The following is a 19117-nucleotide window of genomic DNA, read 5'->3' as shown; positions in this document are numbered from 1 at the left end:
GCTTCATCCCCGTTCCCGCCGGAGGCTTCTTCACCCAATTCTTCGTCTTCTAGTTCAGCACCGTACTGGGGCGCACATGGCCGTGGTCTCTCCCAGATTTCCCCAGGCTCTGGTTCCCCACCGGCACCCCTGGCTTCCTCAGCCGAGCCACCCCACAGCTTCCACAACTTTGATACGACCTTCACAAGGGTTTCCATCTTCCTTGTTGGTCCGGGAGCTTCCTCCCCGCCGGGCTGGTCCCGCCGCTCCGGCCGCCGTTCACCCGAATCAGGAGTTTTCCCGGGTTTCGGCACCACTTGTTGCCTTCAGGGGGCAGTGGCGACCTGGTTCAGGAACGGCACGGCGGCCAACCCCAGGCCGCTCGGTCCATCAGCTCACAGACACCAACGTGGTGGACGGCAAATGGCGTTTATTGTCGAGTCACATGGGCTTATATACCCGAGGCCCATAGCGTCACTTCCGCTTGCTTACATCACAGGCCACACGCTACTGTCCATCAAGGGAGGGGCTCCACCTTTCCGTACAGCACGACATCTTCCGGCCGCCAGACCCTAACTACCCACACTGGTGGGAGCTTTCTGTGAATCAAAGCATATCCCCATCACAGTGTTCTACTGTAATTGCTCATGTGCTAAACAGTGGAAGGGGTACTTTTAAAGCACCAAATGTGGACTTAAATGGTCTGAGCGTGTAACAATTCATTGTCAACTGACTGAAAGGAGAGACTTTTCACACTGATATTAATTGTCCATTAAGTTTCCATTTGCTTTTCTCTTCTAATTACTTGATATTGTCTCGCTCAATAAATGATCCCTCTTTATAGTCATGCTCGTTTGCAAACTGTTGAGATCTTTCTTTACAATTTGTATTATTTAATAGACTGTATACAATAGGTTTTACAGAAGCAGAGAACTGATCAGTTATTGTAGTCTTATGAAGAGCTCTGTATCATTTTATCTTCCATGAAGAGCTTGCCCACTGTCACTCGATAAATAGTCTTTAACAATAACATAACCACAGGGTATCTCCAGTATGCATTCTTTAGATAAAGTTCTCATTAGGTTAATGTAAGATCACTGGCTTTAGCCTGCATTTTATTTTATTTAATGAGTTCCTTTTTATACAATAAAGCTTATGAAAGAAGAAATTGTTGGCTCATAGGGAAGAGATGGATGAACATAATAAGGCTTCTGTTGGAGGGATTTATGATGTGTATTTAGCATTGCAGACAACATAGTAAATCACTGCCACAGCCAACGTAAAAGATACATTAGTTGCCATTTGTGTTTTTTTACCAGCCTAAGTTCTTTTCAGATGTCATTCTAGAGATTTATAAATCAGTCTCATTTCATGTTATTAAAAAGTCTATTACGCATTATAATGCAGCTCTGAAACATGGCAAATTATTTCACGTTCATTGTTGTTGCTACCATTAATATTTCCTCCACATTCCATGATGTTTAACCTAGATAGAAGAAGCACTGGTGCCAGTATTGTGAAAACAACACAATAATAATAATAGGCAATTCAGATTAAATGGGTCAATGGTAAAATGATAAATGCTTTTTTTGTGAAAAATAGTTTTTGGTAGGATGTTTGTGTAAGTTGAAGTTATGTTATTTGATCAAATGCTGCTGTTATTCCTAAAACATTGAAAATAAATTATTTGTTTAGAAATAGTTTAAAAGAGCAGGGTCGGTATTGTGTTATGTGAACTATGTTTGTAACGTTACCTAATATATGTCAGAGGAGTGCACATAGTTAGATTTTTCTGTTGAAACTTCATGAACATCTGTGGGCAGATTAGTTCAAGCCAGTGTTAACTCAGACAGGAATGTTACAGAACGTTCAATGCTATTTTTGCATTGCCCAGAATGATAACATGCAAAATTATAACAATTGATTATAGCTTTGTAAAATGTAAAGGATAAGAAGAGAATTAAAAACTCAAATAAGAGAAATGATTGCATTTGAGTGAAAATTCATAACTTACATTTTTCAGTTTCCAGCCTGTAGTTAGCCTCTAGTAACTAAACATGGTACCTCAAATTGTTACTTTTATCAAGAGTAATTGTACCCGTCATAGGTAATAGTTGTATCTTGGAGGGAAAAAAAATAAAAATAAAAAAAAGAAAATTGATCAGGAGTGTTTTGTTTTGTTGTAAGGTATGGCAATATCTTTTAGATATCTACAGCTGTAATATCAGCAGTAGTCTCAGTCAAGAAGGAAGGCAGGTTGCTTGGGAAGAGGGTTTCTCTTGAAATGACATGACTGAAAATCTGGTGAACAAAAATGTGTTTTGTAGCTCCTAAAGTAAAGAGTAGAGAGTATCATCTCTATCTATCAGGTTTACATTTTATTCAGTACGGTAATAATTAGCTTGATCTCTTTCAGTTCACATGGCGTCTGTTTTACTCAGGTCTGTGAATATTTAGATGACAGGGTAATAATAGACAGTCTCTATTCTTTCTGTGTACTGTCTCCATTTGTTTTCCAGCTTGCTTGAACAAGTTATGCCTTTTCTTTAAAATATTGCTCTTGGGGATGACTTTTGCTACTTTTTTTTTTTTTTTTTCCTCCCCTTATCAAATCATCTCATTTGTTTTACCCCATGACTACTTCACAATCTGTTTTTCTATGTTCTCCTTTGGGTCATTTTAATCCCACTATGTTGTTTGATGGCTGTATAAAACTACTGTAATATTGCCTGAATAAGGACAACAAATTAACTACTAAATTTTTAGCAGTGTGAGGGCTATTTTCCTAGCCCTGTAATATCTTGAAATATTGCAGTTTGAGGGATAAAAAAAAGCGACACATCGTTTACTTGTTGTTTATTGTATAGAGAGCTTAGTATGTCAGCATATAAATTAAGGTCATTAACAAATGAAAACTCATGATAATATTAGTCTGTAGATAACCCCAGTGACCCTGAATGGTGAGCCATTTTGTATGTTGTTTTTTTCTCATTATGTACTGTAATATAATATTCAGAAATAATTAACTAGTAATATGAGGTCCATATTCTTTTAACTTAAATTTGAAAATCTCTTTTTTTATAAAACTGAAGAAACTGAAGTGTAGGCAATGTATTTAAAATTTAATAGCCTATATGTTCTATACATACATATTTATCAAATTATTGTTTCCTTATGAATCACTAAATTCTTCTAGGCAACTGTTAATACAAAGTATGCTCAAAGATTTAATCACAGAATCATAGAATCATTTAGGTTGGAAAAGACCTCTAAGATCATCTAGTCCAACCTTTTCTTGATCTGCTTTTGAATACCAGTTTTATTTCCTTAATCTATTTTTGTTGGAAAAAAAATCTTTATGAAATTTCAGTAGCTGGTGTTTTAAAGTCAACAGCATCCCATCGTCAGTTTCACAGGCTTCACATGGTTTCACATTCACATTTCACATAGATTTCAAATGTAGGAAAACACTGTATGCTTATAATCAAGATCAGGCAACCTGAATCTAAAAGGTCTTATTATCTGTGATCAGAAAACAGCATGGTTTTCTGGCTGTCTGTACCCTGATAAGGTTATTCTGTGTATTACTTTGGGAAGGATCACAAGAGGTAGAAGGGCTGTCTAGTGTGAAAAAGGCAAAGTTTGTTCTTGTTGTGCCTCCTATTCAAAGCTCACTCAAACCTCCTATAAAATTATTGATAGAGTTCGAAGAATAATATATTTTTTATAGAATCATTTAGGTCGGAAAAGATCTCTGAGATAATCTAGTCCAAGCTTTATATGTATAATAACATTTGTATTATTATATGTTATGATTAAAGTTGCTTCCACTGCTTTCTTCACATCTATTACTTACCTGACCGAATTTCAGTGCACCTTAAATACAAGTATTAAATTAGATTTTCTAACTGAAAGGTACATTGGCCTGGGCCTTTCTTAGACAAGCTTCTTTAGGAGTTATTCTTCATCTGCAAAGATATAATTGAATGGTAAGATCGATCAATGTTCAGGTGGTTTCCGGATAGATCTTATTAATGGCATTTTTCCTATTTTAAATTCACCTGAAATTAAATAGAAACCATTTTAATCACCAAAGAGAAATATTTGAAATGTCTGGCAAAGTTTTATACTCAACGAGAAACGTGTCATTATGGCAAAGAAATTTGAGGGCAACAACTATTATAACAGATTTATCTGTTTTACTGTCATCTAGTCCAGAAATTGCACTTCTGAAATGTAAATTATTCCATAGTTGCTGATCCTTTACTCTAGCAATAGCAATCTGTACAACAGTACTTCTGTAGGCTTAAACATGTAGATCAGTCTACTTAACGTACAGTTGTCATAACAGTTACTAGTCTTCTGACAGCAAGAGAAAAAGACAAACATCTTTTTTTTTTTTCCTGAACTTTTCTTTCTCATGGTTGTTCAACATTCAGAATACAAGTCTGTTTGCCATGTGTAGTGACCAGCTTGACTTGTCTTTATTTGTAGTCCATTGGACTGTTTGTGGTTTTACAGAATACTGAAGATAATTTTCTAAGAGTATTGGCAGAGCTTAAAGAGGTAAACTGGTAATCGATCTTCAAATTTTAAAAAGTATTGTTTGCTTTACTTTTAAATTTCAAAAAATTGGCATGGACGTTATGGTGATAGGTGCTTTGTACATGCTTGCAATATCATCATCATTGATAGCTCCCTTTTTACAGGAACAATGCCCTTTGAGGACCAAAATACCTCTTTATCTTGATTGCCTCAGGAGAGAAACCTCTAGGATAAGCAAGATAATAGGAACTGAAATAACTGATTATAGAAACTGAAGTCCCATTAACTGTAGTCATCATAAAGCACAAGTAATGCATGCTCAAACCAATCATTATTTATAATGAATTCTGAAAATATGATATAATGCCTGAAGCCAAATTCATATTAAAATCAATATGATGGCATGTCAGTAGAGATATATCTTCTGGAATAAGCATGTGAAACAAAAGAATGATTACAAAGGAATATATTTATGTAATTAGGAATTTGTATTCATTTATTTTATTTTTTGAAATACTGATTTCCAGTTGTGTAATGAACACCAATGTTTATGATCTTGTGGTAAACCTTTGAGCTCTTCTCTTACGTTTTGGGGTGTAACCTGAAAAAAAATCTACTGAAAAAACACTTGTATCTCATACTTGTATCTCATACTGCTTTTTAATCTGATTATATATAATATATGCATAATCTGAATATATATAATATATGCATATATGCATATATAATATATGCATATATACATATTATAATATATTTATTCAGACTATATTAACAGTGCAAATAAAAAAAATCTTGTAAAGTTGAGGTAAATATTTATTTTACAAAAGAAGATAAATACTACTATTTGTTTCACAGAGGAAGGTAATGATGTTGCCAAGTGTACGGTCTCAATAGTGAAATAACCATGGGCCACTAAACTGCAAAGAAGAATATTCAAAGCAAAACAAAAAAATCAGAAGAGAAATTAAAGGAATGGAGGGAGGGAAAATTGAAAATTTCATTTTACCTTTCGGAGAAAGGAGTTTTAGTTAGGAAGCTTAAAAAACAATATACTCTTTCAGATTGCAGGTGTCATAACTAGATGATAACTTCAGATTATACCAATATTTTTTAACTTGAGCTATAATGTTTAAATACTACAATTGTATTAGATTAACTATGGGCGTACTGGAGCAGATGACCATTAGTTAAGGGATAAACCTTCTTGTGGCTGTCATGAGCCTTTCTTCCCATGATCATACTCAGGCTGTTGTTGACCTCTGTCTGAATGAGAAATAGTCAGGTGCAACAATTCCTGGTTATCAGTATTCTGTATATCAGAATATGATCCAAATACCAAAATGCAGATCAATATCTCAATTTTTCTTCATATCCACTTTTCTGTTGCTTAAATCACAGAATCACAGAATTTCTAGGTTGGAAGAGACCTCAAGATCATCAAGTCCAACCTCTGACCTAACACTAACAGTCAAAATGTAAATCAATTTGGTTATTCCTATTAATATTATTCCTATTATTGTTATATTAATTGTTATTCCTAATTGTTATTCCTATTCCTATTAATAAATCAATTTGGTTATTCCTATTAAACACCACTTATTTTTAGTCTTCGGAGCAACCAAAGGACTACTTATCTATATTTTTTATTGATTTTGATAACCCATATAGTTAAGTTTATTGCATTCAACCCAAGACAGATAGACCCAAGACCATCCATAGCTCTTCAGGGTGGATTCCCGCAACAAGCAAAGAAAAAGCAAGCAAATAAAATAAAAATGTCTTCTTCAGTCACAGTATTCAGAAATTCAGAATTTGAGGCTACAAATGCTGTGGTTTTCTACTGTAGTTTTATGCTAGTTGTATCTGTTGAACACAGTTTCTTAGAGTTGCATATTGCCGTTCAGTGATAATACTTAAGTACCTTAAAGCATGCCTTACAGTGCCTCAGTTATTCCCTTTCTTGCCTAACCCATATTTGGTCTCCATCCTTTCTTCTGGCCTAAAAAGACACATGTATTTCTTCAAACATATATAACACAGTAAGCCAACGTTGTACTACCATTTACTGGTAGTAAAAATGTGAATTTCCATGGGAGGGCTGAAAAAATGGATTTGGCTTTCTTGTAGTCAACTTATCCTTGGAATAAATAAGGGCCATTTAGAATGAAATATAACTCTATTTATATGTTCTCTATAAACAGTAATTCTGAAACAAATTAAATATAGGAAACATGATTAGTTTAGAGTATGAAAGTATGGTTTGAATATTTAAATTTGTCCTCAATATGTGCAATTTAAGAGTATATATGTTTATATTTGTGGTTTATTTCCATTTAGTTGACAGCTCCTCCTTCTGTCAGGTAACTTGATATTTATATCCTAAATCTTATGATTTTACTAAGCCATATTTGGGCATTTTCCTTGCAAGATGGAAAATGGGGCCCGTTTTCATGGAAGGGTATCAGTGAAATAGTCATGATTTACTCTTTAAGAAATATTCTGCATATTTTTGAAAGTATAATATGTAGTATATCCATAGAAAAACAGATGAGGAATGTAACATTATTTAATTTATTGCATTTTTTTAATTTATTGTACTTATTTTTTTGAATTTATTTTTTTTGGTAAATTTTATTATATTTTCCTAATAATTTTAACTGCACTAATTATAGCTTTCCTAATAATTTTCACTGCTTAATAATTTTAAATTTTACCAATACATTTTTCAAGAATGCTGACAGTCAGAGGTTTATTTAAAGGAAACACATTTTAGACCCACGCATATAGAAGTCTATATTTTTTAACCGGTCATTTTGGAAAATAAGCAATGTTAATTACATATCAAATATGCTGTCTTGATATTTGAGAAATAAAAAAAAAAAAAAAAAAAAAGTGAAAAAAGTGCTTTCAGTCTAAGACCAGAAAGAGTTTGTAGGAGCAGCATGATTATTTATATTAGGGTCAGGGATCTTCTTAATTTCCATTTAATTTCAGGTACAGATTTTTAATGAGAGCAGCAAAATTTGCATTGTTATTAAAGTTCAGATATGCAGTAAATAAAGGTCTTATGTTGATACCTAATATGAATCTATGATTGGTTTGTCAAAATACAAAAAAAAGTTTCCATCTCAATATCTGAATTTTGCATGTATCCATCATATTTGATTTTATTCTTCTTTACACAGTGTTTTGTGAAGGCACACAGCACAGCTTGCTGTGAAAATACTGAAACACGGTTAAACAGGGAAGATAGTCCACCAAAACCTGTGACAACATGCAAGGTTATTTTTTATATGAAGAATGATTGCAATTATTATTATTACTTTGCAATGCTATTTTTTTTTTTCTTCAGTTTTAAACTTATAGGAGTGCACAAGTAGAATTGTGCAGTAATGAAAATCAAAATGTGCATGTGATGTGCAGTTTTCCTAAGCCATTTCTTAGGAAAATAATGAAATAATTCCTCTTATCTTAACCATTATTAGAAATCTAGGCGTGCATATCCACAATTACAGTCAAAGAGTGTGCGGTCTAGTTAATACTCTTTGAGTGAACGTGTATATGGATACAAGTGCAAGTATATCTCTGGCTTTGGGGAAGGGTTTGTTTGCCCTGAAGACCAATGTCTTCAGACAAGTGCTCATGGCTTAGTGAAGGTGTATCTTCACAGCCCAGGCAAATGAACAGCTACAGGGACTAAGCTAGTGAGGTTCTGGACACAATGTGGGCACCCGCAGAGCTTAGCCATGGCTCAGACTAGGGAGTAGAAGAGCCAGGATTTGGGGCATAGTCAGAATGTCAAACCTTAATCACCTCGAGTGTTGGTTTCTTGGGGGTCTGTGCCCTTAATGGTGAAATCAAGATCATCAGCTGGATCTTAAAGGATCTTAAATGGGGGGGAGGGGAAGCCTATTATCGATAATGCAGATAAATACCCCTGTACTTTTGAATCCATGGTGGTTATTCAGTTTCACAGAATGCTCTCTCCTACTGCAGGATAAAATGCATGGGCCTTGCTAATGCTGTGGTGTGTTTTTCCATCCTTCTTTAATATCTGTAGATATATGGTTATCAATGAAAAATTTCACTGCTCACAAACATAAGTATTTCTATATAGCAGCTTATTTAAAAAAAAAAGATAGTAACTATTTCTCTCACTTTACTTGTAAATGTTATTGCAACTGTTTATATGTATACCTTATGCATACGCACAAATTGAATCTCAGACCAAGACTACAGTTTTAGCACTTGTATATGTGTACAAAATTGAAGGATTCAACAAATGATTGTCAATTTCTTAAGTCCCTAATGATTAAAGATCCTGTTTGCTTTCACTCCTAGAAAGATAATGCATCTTTTCTTCACCCTGCATTTATACAGAAATCAGGGGAAAGAGGTCCAAACATATTTCTGGGGCTGTGAGTGTGGAAAGTTAAATGTTGAGTTTAACAGTAAAACTTAATGTTCCTTAACCGTTACCCTATCAAGTTTTATTTTTTTCTGTTATGCTACTCCTTATGCCTCAGCTCAGGATTAAAAAGTTTATGTATTTTCTTTTGTCTTCGTGCTGAAGTTAAAAGGCCTTTGGGAGTTAGGAAGTTTGGTTACTCACTTCTTAGTGGTTGATCAAGAATGCTGTAGTTAGAAAGATTTATTGTTTCTTTCCAGATTTTAGTGGCATCTGGAAGGCTACCACTTCCTGATCTTCTTTTCTTAAATAATAAAAGTGCATAGTAGGCACTTGAGGGATTTTCTAGTTCATGAAAATCTTGACTAATATTTTTCTTTTTTGTAGTCATTACTGATGTGTCACATGCCAGAAATAGTCTGTTTGAAGAGTGAGAGAATCAGTGCAGGAAGTGGAGCTCTTTCCCCTGATTCACTGTATACAAATGTTCTGTGTCTTCTGGAAGTGATACTATGAACATTCATAGGCACAGGTCTTCAGGCTATTGGTACAGAGCTCACACTGCTTGCTATACACTACATTAAATCAGGCACTAGAACAATTTCTGGCAGGATGGAGATTCTTTTCTAAAAGTACACACATAAAATAATACAATGATGTACCTCTCTCCTCTCAGTTCTACTGAGTCACTGCCATGTCACTGGTAAACTCTGTCCCTTCCATGCTCAGGTAAATTTTATTTTCAATGTCATAATTGCTTTTTTATCATAATTTAATGTAGAAAAAAAGTTTAATTCAACAAAGTATGCATTAATTATAATGTAAAGAAGATTGCTGTTTTCTGTGAATTGGTTTGCTTTACAGATGCACAAACCTGGTTTCATATCCCCTCCTTTTCTGCTAGTATTTTATCATCTGCTTTTTGTTCCTTTCTCCTTTTTAATTCTTTACAAATATTACCTTCTGACAAGGAGTCCATTCTTCAATTTTAAGTTGAGGAAGGTAGCCTTGTATTGTAGGATTTTGAACTGAAAACATTTTGAATAAGAGATGAAGAAAAGTTATTGTTTTTTCCACTTGTATTAAATAGCATGTGAGGAAACTAATAAATGCTTAAAATATTATTGTTGCTTTGATAAAGAGCAAGCATGATCTGTTAGCTGTAGCAAACAGTGACTACTGCCTAGACTACTACTTGTGTGCTGACCTTTGGTGAACTAATACCCATAACTAACTGCAAATGCTCTTAGCCAGGAGGATTTATGAAAAAATGTCATCTTGTGGTTAATGCAGTAGAATACAGTTTAGGACTATTTGACATTAGTTGAATGTAGGAGTTATTGTTTGATCACTTGCTATCTTACCTGCAGGTGTATTTGGAAATGGGTATAGAAACAGGGGATTTATGTGTATTCATATAATGTATGTTTTGTTTTTAGTGAGGACATATCCCAGTAAGCCAAATTAGCTGCAAAACTTTAAAGGAGAAATCAGATCATTAGTTCTTAAAATCACAATAGTACTATTTTGAGAGAAAATAATAATTAAAAAGTATATTATAAGGCTTTAAGAATATTTTAAAGAATTTGGAAGTAGGATGTTGTTGCTTAGACCACTGTCCCCTGACAGTGCATGATGATAAAATATATTTATCTACTGTCTCTGTGTGTAGTGTTCAATAGTTCTGAAGATGTTTTTCATTTCTTTTTTGAGGTTTGGTAACCTAGCAAGTGCATAGAGGTCTACAGGATAAAACATGCTGGGACACTTGTTCTAATAACCTTAAAAAGTTGCCATTTGTAATGTACGTGTGCTTCCCTTCATGGAAGGAATTGACTTTTGCTTAGAAAATGCTAGTAAGTGTTGCTCAAAACTTCTATTTTAAAAATGTGTATACAGTCAGAAAATTTCTTATAATACAATGCAAAACATCTTTCACATAAACATGGCTAACATAATCCATTCTTTGAAACAGTTGTAGTCTTGAGTGCATAATACTTGTATGATAGGGTTCTCTGATCTGTTTTATAAGTTTGTATTGTTTATTCTTCTAATTGAGGATTAATATACATGCATTTTTCATTGAAAATATAATAAAAGGGCATGTGGCTGGCTGTAAAATGGCTTGATTGAGGAACTGAAGCTTTCTTGATACTTTCTACAGAAAAGAGACCAATATTTTTTTCCTCCTGCAAATGTTTCTGTTTTAATTTTGGTTTGTTTGTTGTTCGCCACTAGGTCAGGTAGCCCAGCCTTAGAATAATGGCAGTTATGGTGTCACTGTCCTCAGTCATTCATTAATTATGTACAGTCTGTGCTATATCACTGTTTATCTTGCCTGCAGCTGTTTTTCAACAACGCTACCCAATCATAAGATTCATTTCAAATATAAAACCCCACAATCATAAGGGAAAAAAGAAAACAAACAAATTTGAACTTTAAAGAATTATAACTAAATGTTAAGATGAATGAGTTAACAACTGAAATGTTCCATCTAAAATTCACACTTAAAAGCAGTAAAAACATACAAATATTAGTTCTATCCTCTTCTTTAATTGTTTGTAAATCTGTAAGGCCAGAAGCGTCAGGAAATCATGATCCACCTTTAGGAAATATGCAAAGACATAGATCAGTGCCATCAATTATAGATGATGCTGGAGAACAATGATAAGGTGCAAAGATGTATTTTTGGACAGCATCTACTTCTGGTGTTTGAGCTTTGTGTAGATTTTTTCCTTTTTCTGTGTTCTGGTATAGCCATTTCCAGGATTGTGGCATTTACAACTCTCACTACAGGATATTTGAAGATATTTCTGAAGACCTCATTATTTTGAGAATTTTACCCTTCTTTAGACCTATGACTAAGGCCTCAGTCTTAACAAAGTGTCTCCTGAGTAAAATACTTAAGTTAGGTTTATGCTCTGAATTGCTTCCTGGAGGAGTCTGTTTTTAGTCAGGTAAACACAAGGATGCAATAATAAATAAATAAATAAATGAAGATTTACATGTGCTGAGGCTTTCTAATATGTTGTATTTGATATATTAAAAAAAAATAAAACAAAAAAACAATTGTGCATGATCACTTTGTTTACTCTTGAGAATTACTTCAGGCAATAAAATTTGTTGCACATAGCTTGGCACTCTACAATTTCGTTTTAAGAAAAGAAATCAAGCAATAGTAAAGCTATACTGTATGTCCCAAAATTATTGCTAAAGAGATACAGTTTGTACATTTTCCTAATGGGATGGGAGGGGGAAAGAAAAACAAAACAAAACAACTGTGGGATTAGGGTAAAGTAAAGAAAAAGTGAGAGTCACACAGTAGCCAGATATGATTTTACCTCTGTGCACTTTCACTGCACCTTGTTTCAGCACAATCGAAAATGATACAGTGAGTGAAACGTCTAAGGATGAAGTGGGTGTTTCCATGTGCCAGTCAACAGAAAAAAGAGAAAAATGTTGCAGAACCGACTGCTACTGTGCAGAGCTAGGAAGTGAAATGAAGTGGCAGTGTACTTTCTATTCACATCAGCTAGGTCTCCTGAGGTATTTAAATACATTTTAGCAATTCCATGATAATACAATTTTGAAGTCCAGAACATTTCATCCTATCAACCACTTTAACCCCGTGACTCCAAGAAAATAGTAAATTTTCATTTGTACAGACATAACTGGAAACGTTTTATTATATATGTGATATCTTACCAATATCATCTGCTGCTGTGTAAAGCGATTTTTAAAAATTTACATAATTCTAAAGCCTCAATTCTTATTGTAACTAATAGGCCTAAGTGTCTTGTAAAAATAATAATAATAAAAAAAATAAAATATGAAGCACATTGTTACTATTGGGGAAAATAATTCAGAGACGATTACTTAAGTGAATGTTATGGCATCTACCTCATTAAGGAATGTTTACATGCTTACAATTTTAAATGAATCTCTATTAATATTGGAAAAAAGTAGGGGGTGGATTTTTTTTTATTTTTTATTATTTTATTTTTTTTTTACTTTCTGCAGAATTAGGAAGTAGCTGTTTGATGGCTTATGATGCTTCTTTTGCCAAGTCTGCTGAAGCTGTACTCTGAAGGACTGCTTCTGCACTGGTGCATACAAGAAGTGGCCCAAGAGGGTGATAACCAGTTTGTGTTGGCCATTAAAAAGGTCCAGCATTGGGGGGTGAGAGAATAATATTTCACATGATAATCTCAGTTTTGTTTACCCTTCATGTTATTTCCAGCTGGCCTATACAACTAAAAAATCTTGAATAAATAAAGGTACTACTTTTAGTGTCTTTCTGCCTATTGACAGCAACCCCTTCCTTATATGTTATCATTATTGTCAGAATCATTTGTATGAGATGAAATCTGATATTATTTTACAGGAGAGAGAAAATGATGCTTTCTCACTTTAAAAACACTTTCTATCTTTGTTAATTTTGAATGAGTGAGAAAGTAATGCATTAACATGTGGGTGAACAGGTTGTTGAAACTATATTTAGGTACATAGGCATGAAGTTTTAAAAGACTTGAGTAACCATCATATTTTGAATATCGTTATTAAATTGTTAACAGTGGGAAATTTTGTTCAAGAAAGAACAAGAACATAAATTATAAAGTTTTAAAATATTTTTAAAGACTAGGGGTACTGGAATAGTTCATAAATTCATATTTCTTTATTTTAAATCCACTTTGCATGGTGTTTGTGATTTTGAAATTTGAAAATGCAGCATTCTTTCTGACAATAAGCAGGACAAAAATCTTCATGTTGTATTATGTGTTTATGACATGGAAGGTCTCCAGAGCTCATGTGATTTTCTTGTAGAACACATTTTTTTGTCTACTTTTATAAACAGCTAAAGCTTTATTCTCTGAGACTTTATACTGTTCTCCAAAAATGTCTTTCAAGCATAATTGCAACACAGGAAGATGATGGTTCTCTTTATTCCCTCCAGATCTCTACGCTTGAGGTTGCTTGTTGTCCTATTCCCATGTTAGTTTTTCTACCTTTTCCTCGAACCTAACTTGTTTGTCATCATATAAACTATACCTCCTACAGATCTGTCTTCTGAACTGGATTTTCATCTTCTAGGTCAAACACAGGAACACAAAATTGGGCTCAGCATGCTGAGCCCATAATCACTATTATAGCTCATGTAGCTTTATTATATTAAGGAAGATATTTTGATAAAGAGTTATTAAGATTTGTGAAGAAAGAAAGAGAATGGCTGAAAAATCAAGTTGTATATGAAAGAAGCAATCAGACATTAAGAGAAAGGAAATCTCCAGGTGATCCTGAGTGGATGCAAAAAATTGCAGTGCTGTGGGGGCATGCTTTTGGGCATTACTGTTTTTTATAGTGAGAGCAGTTTATATGAATAATTGTCAGTTATGGTAATTATACATGAACAGGTAGTCCCAAAAAGTTCAGGGTTATTCTGATGGTGTGCAACATTCAACAGTTAAACATGAGTAACTTTCAAGTAAAGATGTCTCAGCCCTTTTAATTGCATGGCAACAGCCACTTCTAACATCCTCTAGTTTTTGTACTGAAAAAAAAAAAAAGAGAAAAAAGACACATGAAAGGCAAAGTACATTTTTGTAAATATATATTCACTGTATTTCTTTTTCAATTTATCTGAAGAAAAATTAGAAAAATCTCATTAAAAAAAGGGGGGTGGGGGGAAGGAAAGAAACCTACTCGGCAGTTTTAGAGAGAGATTTAACAATATAATATTCTAGGAAAAGGAGAAATTTAGAGATAAATCTAGAGTTGTTCTCACCATTGGATTGTGATCCTCATAAGTTAAAGGAAGGTTAAGACCACTTCTTAACCTTACTTCTACAATTTGGAGTGGTATGACAAAGTTGAAGAAAGTTAAGGAAATTCACCTTATTGATTCAGAGAGAGTTTGTGGATGTGGAGCCAGTATTTTTCTTATATTCAGATCAAAAAAAGAAGAGAAGGGAAAAACAGGGAATAAAGTAGAAAGAAAAAAGAACATGCAAAAGAAGATGACGGCAGAAACCTAGGGTTCTTAAATGTTGTTCGAGAGTTAGCTCAAGTTGGCAGGTATCCTCTCTAGTCCCCCTGCTCTGCTCAGATGTGTCAGGACGTAGATTAAGTTCATAGAAATGAAGGGTCAAAAATTGTCCCTGTGGGCATCAGGCCAAGAGGTGGGATGGTGAAAGAGGCAATCATGATACTGTAATTTTGCCCTCATGGTATACTTCAAAACTTGAAACATTTCCTGATAGATGTTGTTTTAATATTACTCTAAAATTGTGTTTACTACCAATCAGAAATACACCTAATGGGCATAAAAAAAAAAAAAGTTAGTTAAACATTCTGTTAATAGTTCAGTCCTTTGTCTCAATATGACTTCATAGTTCACATGGTCTTCTGTGGGTTTAATTTAAGAATGCTTTTCTTTAAGACTATATTGCAAAAGGTTTGGCTATTTTCAGATTTTTTAAATCAGCTTAATAATAATACAATATTTAAAATGTACAAAAAAATGTATAGACATTAAATATTCAAGACATGCTTGAGGTCTGAGATTGACATCATTTACTATGTTTGTGTTGTACATACAGACACGCAATTAGAAAAAAAGACATGAATGTCTCCAGTCACCCAGAAATTGTGCCACATAACATTAACGTTAGAATTTTGGATCTCTGTCTCTGATTGTCTATTTGCACAGTGCTGTCTGTTTTATTTTGAGAAATATAATTTAAGTGTTTTTTTGAACAGGAAAATAACACCCCCCACACCTCACTCTAACTTTACGACATTGTAATCCATGTATGTTCAAGATGTTTACTAGTAGAGTGCTGATTTCTTCAGATTTTTGTTCCTTTTCACATTCTATGTCTTTTACTGTTATCTATTTCTCTTTTCATTTTTTTTCTTCTTTTCTTGTTTTTTGGGTTTTCCACTGTTTAATCACCTAGGAAACCAAACATTGATATCTTCACTCTATCACAGCATATTCTCCTCTCTTTGTTCAAGAGATTAAAAAGTGCTTAATAGTTTGATTTTCCTCATAGTTGTCTCTAAGCAATGTGTGTCCTTTCTGATACGGAGGTTTCTAGATCCTCTTCTAAATCTAAATGATGCAACTTTTTTTCTCCTTCCTCCTTTCCATATCAGTCCCCAGAATACTTCATAGCTGGTCATCCAACAGAATTAAAATCGTCACTAACAGTCATAAAGAAAGTGACAGAACACTGGTATTGTTTTTGCTGTATAAACTATCCTGTAGGATTTTTATGAACTATCATTGTATGTGGAGTTCAGCTATCACTTCATTATCAGAGATGGAGCTCTTGGCAACAGACAATAGACACCAGTATACACACTGAACTCTTTTGTTCTGCCTATTTATGCTGAAAGTGTATGGTTCCTCTCTGTATGTGAAAAGATGTAAGCTCTTGTGTGAATGCTCATCAATCAAATTAGACTTGCTACTGCATAGACTGTTCTATTTTACCTTAGAGACAAGTTTATCTTAGTACACAAACACAGTCCCAGGAAAGCCCCCTTGGTACCTAGCTATTGAGTTCATGTTTCCACAGCAATGCTAAGAATTTTTTGCCTTCATTTTGAAATTCCTTCTACTTCATCTTCCTTATGCTTCCTGGACACACTGCGGCTGATAAGATGCTATTTTTTCTTAGCTGCTGCAGGAAGTCTTCAGGAGAAGCTGGCTGGAGTAATACTGCCACTTGCTGAGGAGATCAGCTATGGGGCAGACGCGTTCTGCAGCGGAGCGGGGTATTGGACAGGCAGGGCTATTTTTTCTGTCATCGAGCCCACTCGAGGGAGCCGCCAAGACCCAGCAGTCCTTGCGAGGGAGGCTGACGAGGCGCAGGCAGAGCCAGCAGCACCCTCTCCCCGGCCGTTCATAAGCTGCCCCTAGGGAGCGCAGCGACCTGGACGGGCAAGCAGAGCGTGATGCAGCAGTTTGTGCAGGCAGGGTGAGCAGGAAGGGCAGAGTGTTCCCCCCCGCCCATACGAACACCTCCTCTAAGGGCGGTCTACCACTAGCTCAGCTGCAATGGTCTCCACCAGGCACAGTGTGCTCTCCAGGAAGTCTGTACACACCCAGACCAACTGCCCACTCAAAACTGCAGCAGTTCAGGTCTCCGGGTGCAGGGAGTGCCTGGGCCTGTTGCTACCACCTGAGGGGGACAAAGAGACTGTGTGCATGAGGTGCAAGCAGGTGGACGACCTGGTCTGCCTCATAGCAGAACTCAAGGATGATGTCAAGAGGTTGAGGGATATCAGGGAGTGTGAGTGGGAGATAGACTTGGGGAGTGACTCACTGCAGGGCCTGAAGGGTAGGTGCCAGGGTGAGACACCCCAAATGGGGTGGACCCCATGCCCTGTTGCTGTTGGGCAGAGGCAGGGGACCTAGGAGTTGAGGAGGAATGTAAACAGGTCCCTGCTCAACATTGCAGACCCCCTGCCCTCACCTTCCGGCCCCACCTTCCCAGATGCCCTTACACAACAGGTTTGAGGCCCTGGAGCTTGAGAGGCTGGTAGCTGAGGAAGAGGTGGAAAGTCTACCCAGGAGGATGCCTAGGGTGAGGAAATCAACTCCACGCCTCAGGACTGCCTCCACCAAGACAGAAAGAAGGGTGATTGTTGTGGGCGACTCCCTTCTCAGGGGAACAGAGGGCCCTACTTGTCGGCCTGACCCTACCCATAGGGAAGTCTGCTGCCTCCCTGGGGCCAGGGTCAGGGACAGTGCCAGAAAGCTTCCCAACCCCTCTAATTATTATACTCTTTTAATAGTCCAGGCTGGCAGTGATGACATTGAAGAGAGAAGCCTGAAGACCATCAAACAGGACTTCAGGGGACTGGGACAGTTAGTGGAGGGTGCGGGAGTACAGGTGGTGTTTTTGTCCATCTCTACGGTGGCAAGGAGGGGTACAGAGAGGACATGGAAAGCCCACCTGATAAACACGTGGCTCAGAGGATGGTGCCAACACAGAAATTTTGTTTTTTTTTGACCATGGGGCGCTTTACTCAGCACCCAGCCTGATGGCCACAGATGGGTCCCTATCTCTAAGGGGAAAATGGATCCTAGGCCAGGAGGTGGTGGGGCTCATTGAGAGGGCTTTAAACTAGGTGAGAAAGGGGACAGGGATGAAAAAAGGCTTGTTAGATCTGTGCCAGGGGTAACAATGGCAAGGCTGGGAGAGAAGGTAATGGCCCAACTGAAGTGCATTTAGAATAATGCATGCAGCATGGGTAACAAACAGGAGGAGCTGGAAGCCATCATGTGGCAGGCAGGCTATGACTTGGTTGCCATCACGGAAATGTGGTGGGACCCCTCTCATGAGTGGAGTGCTGCAACGTCTGGCTATGGCATGCAATGTCATCTGGAGCTCAATCTGGCTACTGCAGTCAAAGACAACAAAAAATGTTTTTACAAATACCTTAATGCAAAATGGAGGACTAAGGAGAATCTCCAGCCTTTACTGGGTGCGGGGGGGAGCTTATATACAAAAGATGAGGAAAGGTAGAGGTGATTAATGCCTTCTTTGCCTCAGTCTTTAGTGGCAAAACCAGTTGCTCCCTGGATACTCAGTACCGTGAACTGGTAGAAGGGGATGGGGAGCAGAATGTAGCCCTCAGTATCCATGAGGAAATGGTTGACGACCTGCTATGGCACTTGGATGTGCGCAAGTCGATGGGGCCAGATGTGATCCACCTGAGGATACTGAGAGAACTGTCAGAGGAGCTGGCCAAGCTGCTCACCATCATTTATCGGCAGTCCTGGCTATCGGGGGAGGTCCCAGTTGACTGGCGGCTAGCAAACATGACGCCTATCTACAAGAAGGGCCAGAGGGCAGACCTGGGAACTATAGGCCTTTCAGTTTGACCTCAGTGCCATGGAAGCAGATTATCTTGTGTGTCATCACGCAGCACTTACAGGGCAAGCAGGTGATCAGGCCCAGTCAGCATGGGTTTATGGAAGGCAGGTCCTGCTTGACGAACCTGATCTCCTTCTATGACAAAGTGACGCACTGGGTGGATGCGGGAAAGGCTGTGGATGTGGTCTACCTTGACTTCAGCAAGGCTTTGACACTGTTTTCCACAGCACTCTCCTCAAGAAACTGTCTGCTCATGGCTTGGACTGGCATACGCTTTGTTGGGTTAAAAACTGGC

Source organism: Anas platyrhynchos, chromosome 4 (assembly GCF_047663525.1).
Source record: "Anas platyrhynchos isolate ZD024472 breed Pekin duck chromosome 4, IASCAAS_PekinDuck_T2T, whole genome shotgun sequence".
Lineage (NCBI taxonomy): Eukaryota > Metazoa > Chordata > Aves > Anseriformes > Anatidae > Anas > Anas platyrhynchos.
This window is presented reverse-complemented; position numbering follows the sequence as displayed.